We start from the raw sequence: 8,360 nt of genomic DNA on the forward strand, positions 1-8,360 counted from the left end.
AAAAAACGTTTATACATTTACTACTAAATGTATTTTTAAGTTTCGTATCATTTTTTGATTGACGTTTTAGTATTTCTATTGAAATAATTAGCTGTTTCCTCACACAAGAAGGTCACTGGTTCGAATCTCGGCTGGGTCAGTTGGCATTTCTGTGTGGAGTTTGCATGTTGTCCCCGTGTTCGCGTGGGTTTGACCATAGTGAATGAGTGTGTATGGGTGTTACCCAGTAATGTGTTGCAACATATGCTGGATAAGTTGATGGTTTATTCCACGGTGGCGTCACCTGATCAATAAAGATACTAACCCGAAGGAGAATGAATAATTAGTCAAACTTCTACTTTAAAATATATTTTTTATTATTTGATAAGTTTGGTTCTTTCGTACAATCCAAATGTAATACTACGTATCATTATGTTAACATAATATAATAGATCAGTGGTTCTCAAACTTTATTCAGCAAGTACCACCTCAGAAAAAAAAGTTTCTCCATGTACCACCATAATAATGACCAGTATGGATTTACAGAGTATTAGGCCTAATTATCAGCTACAACTCTGCACAGTTCAAAACCATGGCAGATTAATTCCTATTGTTATGAATATTATTGTCAGCCACTTTTAACATTTTAATAATTTGAACATTGCCTAAAACATAAAAAAATGGCACTGTTCTTAAAGTAAACAGAAAACTGCTGTGCTTAAATGTAAAGTATACTATCATATAGTAGCCTATTTATCAAAACCTGGAAATGTTCCTTGGACCTCATAAATATCATCATTTACATATACACATAAACTCTTTTTGATACATTTTTAAATATATGATACATATATGACTTATTCGCATATCTTTAAAATCTAAACATTAACTTGTATTTTAAATATATGATTTAAATTTACATTTTTAAATTAGAAATTAGATCTGCTTACTGTATGTTAGAGTAGGCTTTGTGTGTCAGAAAAGTGATTAAACTATAGCTGTCAACATTGGGATATAATAATACGGAATACGCCCCAACAACCATTACAAATATGGGAAGGAAATTAGCTTCAAATGATATATTACATAACAAACATTAAAATTGAAAATAAAAGGTTTAGCCTATTAAAATCAATTTACTGATCACATCTTTGTTATTGTATGCGTTAAAAGTGTGTTCATTTTTTTTTACTTTAATTATTCAGCGATTCCTCCATGTACCACTAGAAAGAAGCCTACGTACGTACCATTAGTAGTACACGTACCACAGTTTGAGAACCACTGTAATAGGTAATATTGTATTATAGGCTATATTATACGCTAGGATGTCCATGGTTAAAACTGAAATTGAGGAGTTAAGTTTTTAAGTATTAAGTATTAAGTTATTTTCATAAATTTTAACATTAAATAACTGAACATAAACATAAGAGGCAGAGAAAAATCATTGTCAGAGAAAATTTAAGATGTCACTCAGAGGTTTTTGCATCTGAACTCTTCAATTTTAATTTTAACCAAAGTTTTAACTCTTCAATTACTAACTAATTTTAAAATTATGAACTAAAATTGCTATTTTTTGTTGTTTTTAATACAAATAAAAGATTTTAATATTTGAATACACTCAGAAAAGGACATTTATTATTGAAAATGAGCTGAAACAAAATTTCTGAAACAATATTTTTAGAAAGTGAGTATCAAGAGCCAGACCTGTATTTAGACAGCCAGTCATAAACTGGGTAATGGCTTCATTATGTGGATGATGTGGTCGATGATCTTTGATGCGTGATATGATTGCACGTGTGCGTAACCATTTATACGCAGTGATATGCACCTGTAAGTGAGTAATTTTCAGTTTACTGCACGACCTTTCACCTGGACTGTATAGCTGTACTATCAGATCTCAGCAAAGCCATCATATTTCACCTTATGCCATTAAAGCATTGGGATTCCTGATTCAGTTTAATGTTGAAGATCTCCGGGACAAGCACTGAGACTGGTGTGGGAAAGACAGAAGGAGCTTTTGATTGAATCAGCAGTGATTAATGCCATGATGCTCATTATCTTTGATTTATTTTTTCCTGAAAAGAATTCACTCATCAGATTAGGACTGAGTAATATCTCATCATTTGGATTATGGATTAGGTCACTGAACTACTAATCAGCATTTAAGGATGTTTTACACTGTGGTTATGGTGCCAAATGGGCTAGTGTTTCAGAGACTGCTGATCTACTGGGCTTCCCATGCACAACCATCTCTAAGGTTGACATAGAATGATATGAAAAAGAGAAATGTTGAGGAAAATGGGTAAAATTCCCTGTTAAAGCCAAACAAGATCTACAGGAGACTCTTTGAACCCACAACATATTTAGCCTTGAAACAGATGAGCTACAGCAGCAGCAGCATTAAAAGAAAACAAAAACAGCTGAGAACAAAAATCTGAGAACAGGATGCATAAAACTGGATAATAGAAGAATAAAATAATACTTTACATTTATGCATCGCTTTTCTGGACAGATTTGGGTGGGGGAGGTGGAACTTATCTTAATATTTGGATGATGATGTTACAATTTGGCACACTTTGATACCAACAGAACATGTTTTTACACCTCGTCCTTCCGAGTATTGATGTTGATCATGTCCATCTCTTCATGGCCACAGTGAACCCAGAACATCTAGCAGAATAATGTATAATGTGTGTGTAAAGAACAATTCATGTTTCTCAATACCAATAATGCAGAGACAGACTCGCTTTCTAATGGAGACTGGTCTTGTCAAGTTATCCCAGAAGAACAAACCCAGAGGAGTGCCAGAACACAGAACGCATCCTCTGAGAAAGGTTCCTGTTGGATACATTGCCTTGACAAATTCAACAAAAAATCATTCACACAGATTTATTGTTTGTTTGTTTTATTCTTCTCAATAAAACTATCTCATCATATTTTCGTCCACTTTTCCGGGGCCGGGTCGCAGGGGCAGCAGTCTTAGGAGAGAACCCCAGACTTTCCTCTCCCCACACATTTCCTCCAGCCCCTCCGAGGGGATCCTGAGGCTTTCCCAGGCCAGCCGAGAGACATACTCCCTCCAGCGTGTCCTGGGTCTTCCCTGAGGCCTCTTCCCGGTGGGACATTCCTGGAACACCTCCCTAGGTAGGTGTCCAGGAGGCATCCGAAACAGATGCCCGAGCTACCTCAGCTTACTTCCCTCGATGTGGAGGAGCAGCGGATCCACTCCGAGCTCCTCCCGCGTGACAGAGCTCCTCACCCTATCTATAAAGCTGCGCCTTGTCACTCTGCGAAGGAAACTCATTTCAGCCACTTGTATCCGAGATCATGTCCTTTCGGTCATGACCCAAAGCTCACGACCATAAGTGAGAGTAGGAATGTAGACTGACCTGTAAATCTAGAGCTTTGCCTTTCAGCTCATCTCCTTCTTTACCACAACGAACTGATACATTACTGCTGCCGCTGCACCAATCCGCTTGTCAATCTCACGTTCCATCTTTCCCTCACTCGTGAACAAAACCCCAAGATACTTGAACCCCTCCTCCTGGGGTGAGGACTTTCCTCCAACCTGAAGATGGCAAACCACCTTTTTACGGTGGAGGACCATGGCCTCGGACTTGGACTTCTCAGCTTTAATATTATGGGACAGAGGAGATTATAGACAGAAAAGTATAAGGAGCAGAGATCAGCCAAGAATAAAACTCAGGTCACCACGTACACTGTAGTTTTTGAACAAGAGGACATGGTAAATGTCAATCTCAATGAGTAATTGAATCAGCCTCTGCATAAAGAGATCAGTTTAAGAAAATGTGGATTGAAAGCCTTGCAGTAACAAACCTCTCATCCACAGAGAGAAACAAAAGACTAGACTGACCCTTGCTGAGAAACATGTTGTGTGGACAGAGAACTGGATCAAAATTTCCTTTCGTAATATAAGACAGTTTCAATTATTCAGCTCTGATTGAAAACAATAGCCCCTTTCACACGTAAAGACCTTTCCGGAAAATTACCGGCAATTTTCCGGAAAGGTGTTTATGTGTGAACAGGCCCCACACATATCATGTACATCTCGACATGCGAAAGTGTTTCTCTGTATGTTTTCATCAAAGTTGTTCACAATACTGATCCATACACAGAGTTTGTAATGTAGTCAAATGTTTACGAATACAAGCGCAGCCGTTAAGAGGTCATTTCAGGTTGATGATGTCAGAATTTACTGGTATTTTGAAATGGATGTGTGAACGGTCTTTTCCAGAAAATTTCCGTGACGTCCTCGCCTGTGTGAACTTTTTTGAATCTACCGGTATCACTGTGTGAAAGGGGCTATAGTCAAACTAGAGGAAGACTGGACCTGAAGTGTGCAGAAATCAGTAAAGGTGGAGGTGAATGTGATGGTTCGGTGGTGTTTTCTTCAGCAGGAGTTCAGCCTCTTTTGCAGATGCATGAGGGTCAATTTTAATGTTTATCATGAACTCCTCTGCAACATGCGTTTTTTCCTTGCATTCATTATCCAATCTGAAAAAAGGGTCAAGCTGTTTCCTTGATGACCAACCAGAGTCCTGAACTAAACCTGATTGAAACTCTCTTGGAAAATCTCTGTAAAACGTTATTGAAAAGAAACAGTACAGTCACTGAACTGTGAAAGAAACTGAAGCAGAAGCAGCATGAGAGACTGTTGTGATGACCTGTCAAGTCAAAGCAAGGGCCTTTACACTTCCTGTAAATGTCAACTGATCTGTAGTATGATGACTTCATTACCACCTTTTGTCCCTCATTGTAAATCAGTAAACACTTCCGATGTGATCCAAGGTAGGATTTCTCATTTAATAATAATAATATTATGCAATCACTTTACCATTACAATATGTATACCTTTAAGTAAACATTTGGTCACTTTAGTTTACATCAGTGTTTCATAAGTTTCATAAATGCAGCTGTGTTGCTGTTTCTTTATCTCCTGGTTTGGATTTTCAGTGTTGCACCAGAGCTTCAGAGATCTGCCTTGCCTATTATTATAAGCATAAATCTTTTAATCATTAACCGACTAATGATGATTTTTATAGCTTTGAGGAACTCTTTAGTTTCTCTATAAATATTATAGTAACGAGTGGAGAGTGGGGGTGGCTGTTGGGTCACAAGCAGCAAGGTTAAAGAGATGGCCCACTATAATATCATATTTTAAACTTTAGTTGATGTGTGATGTAGCTGTGTAAACATAAACAACATCTCTGAATATATTAAGCTAAAAGTTACATGCAAAGGGAGACATTGGCTTTTACAGAGTTAGCTTAGTAAAGCCTACAGCGAATTAAGTTTGGGGAATACAAAAAATACATCCGGGCTAGTGAGATTACAAACACTTCAGGGTACATGTATTCACCATGTGCACACAGTGAAGGGGCGTGGCTACAGGCGCTGTAATGTCATAGCAGAGAAAGCTAAAATGCCATCCAAACGCTGCTATTTCCACAGAGCTTCTTCTGTTACTGTATTTGGGCTTCCGAAGCACATGACACAAAGACAGAAGTGCTTACAATTTAATTTTAATTGTGCTCCAGAGAATTATAAAAATATACAGCTAGCATTTGACAAAGGAGAACTTCCAGAATATCTCCCAGTTCAGTGATGGATTTAGTTAAAACTCCTCCAATTGATGAAGCTCTGGACTGTGAGCCACAACCTGCAAGTATTTTTATTTGTTAAAACTGATCTATTACATGCATAGTGTCTAGTGTTAATGGTATGTTGTAGCCAGGAAGTAAACAAAGATGTAAACAACGGGAAATGCTGTTTGGCACTGCTAACAATTCAGCTACAGATTCATATTTATCAGTCAAACCAGCCTGATCTCACGAGAAAATGTAAGTATTTTACATTTCGCCAGATCAGTGGCTAATTCGAACGAATTTGTTCGAGTTCAGTCATATGAAATTGTATGATTTTAAAAACCCCTAAACCCAACCGTCATTACTAAATTGTACAAATTAGATCATACAAATTCATACGAATTAGCCACTAAATCAAAAAGTTACGAATTGCCGTTGTGATTGTTTTGGTCAAACCGCTGTAAACACCCAAAATCCTCAGCAGCGCTGCAGTGTCTCTCTTTGCGGATGCTTTCCCTGAAATCTACATCTCAAATAACAAACCGACAAAAGATATGTGAACATTTCATATTACTTACACATGCTTATTACCCAAATATATGTGACGGTTGTCAGATTTTATTTTAGAGAGCATGCATGAAGTTCAGTTGTGTGCTCTTCATTTTCTGTCTGATTAAGGGCGTACTCACTCTATGCTATCTGAATCGTGCCCAGGCCCGTTTCCCGGATCGTTTGAGAAGTGTTAGTGCTCTGAATCGGGCTCAGGCACGGTTCAGTTGGCCAGCCCTGGCTCGGTTGGAAGAGGTGTGCCAGTGCGCGGTTCACTTGGGCTCAAACGAAGACGAAACGTGACTTTTACGGGACTGATTCATGTGGATTTATTAATCATTCTTACTGTTCAATAAACGCAAACTGTCGTAGATTATTAAAGATCCAATCCCCCTACTGCATGACAGCTGCACTTTCAGCAAACCTCCTTATTCCTGCAGCATGAGGACTTTATGATATTTTATGAGCGTCAAAAGTGGCTGATCTGTTCGGTGAAATATTTGACTGTGCGTCACCGCATCCCAAACAACTAAAACAATATAACTAAAGAAATCTCCACTGTGCTGAGTCAAAGTGCTTACTGAACAGCGCATCATTGATTACATAAGCATGCTCAGGCCCGAATGTAATGTGAGTGCGGGCTGTCGAGGGAGACGGGAGAGGGGCAAGCGTGCTTCGGCCCGGTTCAAGGCTACTGTACATAGTGTAAGTACGTCCTGAGGCACAATCTGACACCGCTAACAGCTCCTGTATATACAGCACAAAAGCGCGCGCTTGTAGGAACGTGACGTGAAGCCAGTCTGCAAATCACATCACATTATGTCAGCTGACCAATCAGAGCCTCTTGAGGACGGGTCTTACAGAAGGAAATTTTCATGTTAGCTGAGTAGCTGTAAACAATCAAAGTAAGATATATAAAAAATAACGTGATTTAGTGAAGCATGAGCACACATTGCTTTGCATTTTATAAACACAGCCAAGCCTTAAAAATACACTGTGGACCACCCCTTTAAAGAACAACTTCAGGTTCCTCAAAGAACCTTTCAGTAAACACATCTAATAATTTTTAGTGTGAAAAAACGTTTTAATAATCTAAACAGCATTTTTCAGTATTAATAACGTTACGGTAATGCTTCTGGGTGAAATCAGTAATGTCAATAAAGATCTTTTTAAAGAGTGTATCAAACATATGGACCACACAACATTATTCAGAGGTCCGTTGGTTTGATATATTCTGTAAAAAGCCCTCGATTATCATTACTGAGTTCACCAAAAACCTTTAACATGAAATTCTTTGTAGTGGAAAAAAAAGCTGTTTAGGCTATTGTATCTTCAATGTATACAGTATTAGGTAGCCCATCATCGACACTATTGGTACCTTTCTTCTGTAAATGTGCAAATTAAATATATTCATTACATCCACCTGTACTGACCCGTTTCAGCCTGTGGATGGAGACAATCTACTTTTTGCAGTTGGTAGTAGAACTGACTTGTGTAACCAGTATGACCAGTAATATCAAATTCTGTATTGCTCTTTATGACTGAACAATATTTTTTAAATTACATATCAAATGACAGGAGAAACTGTTGTTGTGCTTTTTCTTTTATGCTCCTAGGGCTTGGAATGATCTACAAAATCGGCTTAATCTTGACACACTTTCGACTCTGAGTACCTTTAAACATATAACGTCTTAAAGAAAACCTGTAATTGTTTTTTTATGATCTGACTTTTTTTACGATTGGTGATTTTGTAATTTTTTGGTTTTGTTTTCTGTGATTTATTTGTTTATTTGTGTGTGTGTGTGTGTGTGTGTGTGTGTGTGTGTGTGTGTGTGTGTGTGTGTGTGTGTGTGTGTGTGTTTGTGTTTGTGTGTTCAGGTGTGTGAAACTTTGTGCTGCCGTCTTAACCAGATCTCACTGGAAGTAGAGATAGTCTCAATGTGATCTGATAGCTAAATAAAGGAAAATAATAGTAATAATAATGTTGATTAACTAAAAATACCTAAAAAAAAAAAAACTCAATTTTCACTAAAAATAAAATAGAACATTTTATAAATATTTCATAAGTATTTGTGTTCATATTTATAGTTTATCTCATCAAAATTTTAAACCCTAAGAAATAATATTAGATGATTGAGTCTATATGACGATTTTAACATTCAGTTCAATTCAGTTTACAGCAAAGCAGAACTCATGTGTTCCTGTGTTAAACAGTCTTATCTTTAT

This window comes from Danio rerio, chromosome 1 (assembly GCF_049306965.1).
Source record: "Danio rerio strain Tuebingen ecotype United States chromosome 1, GRCz12tu, whole genome shotgun sequence".
NCBI lineage: Eukaryota > Metazoa > Chordata > Actinopteri > Cypriniformes > Danionidae > Danio > Danio rerio.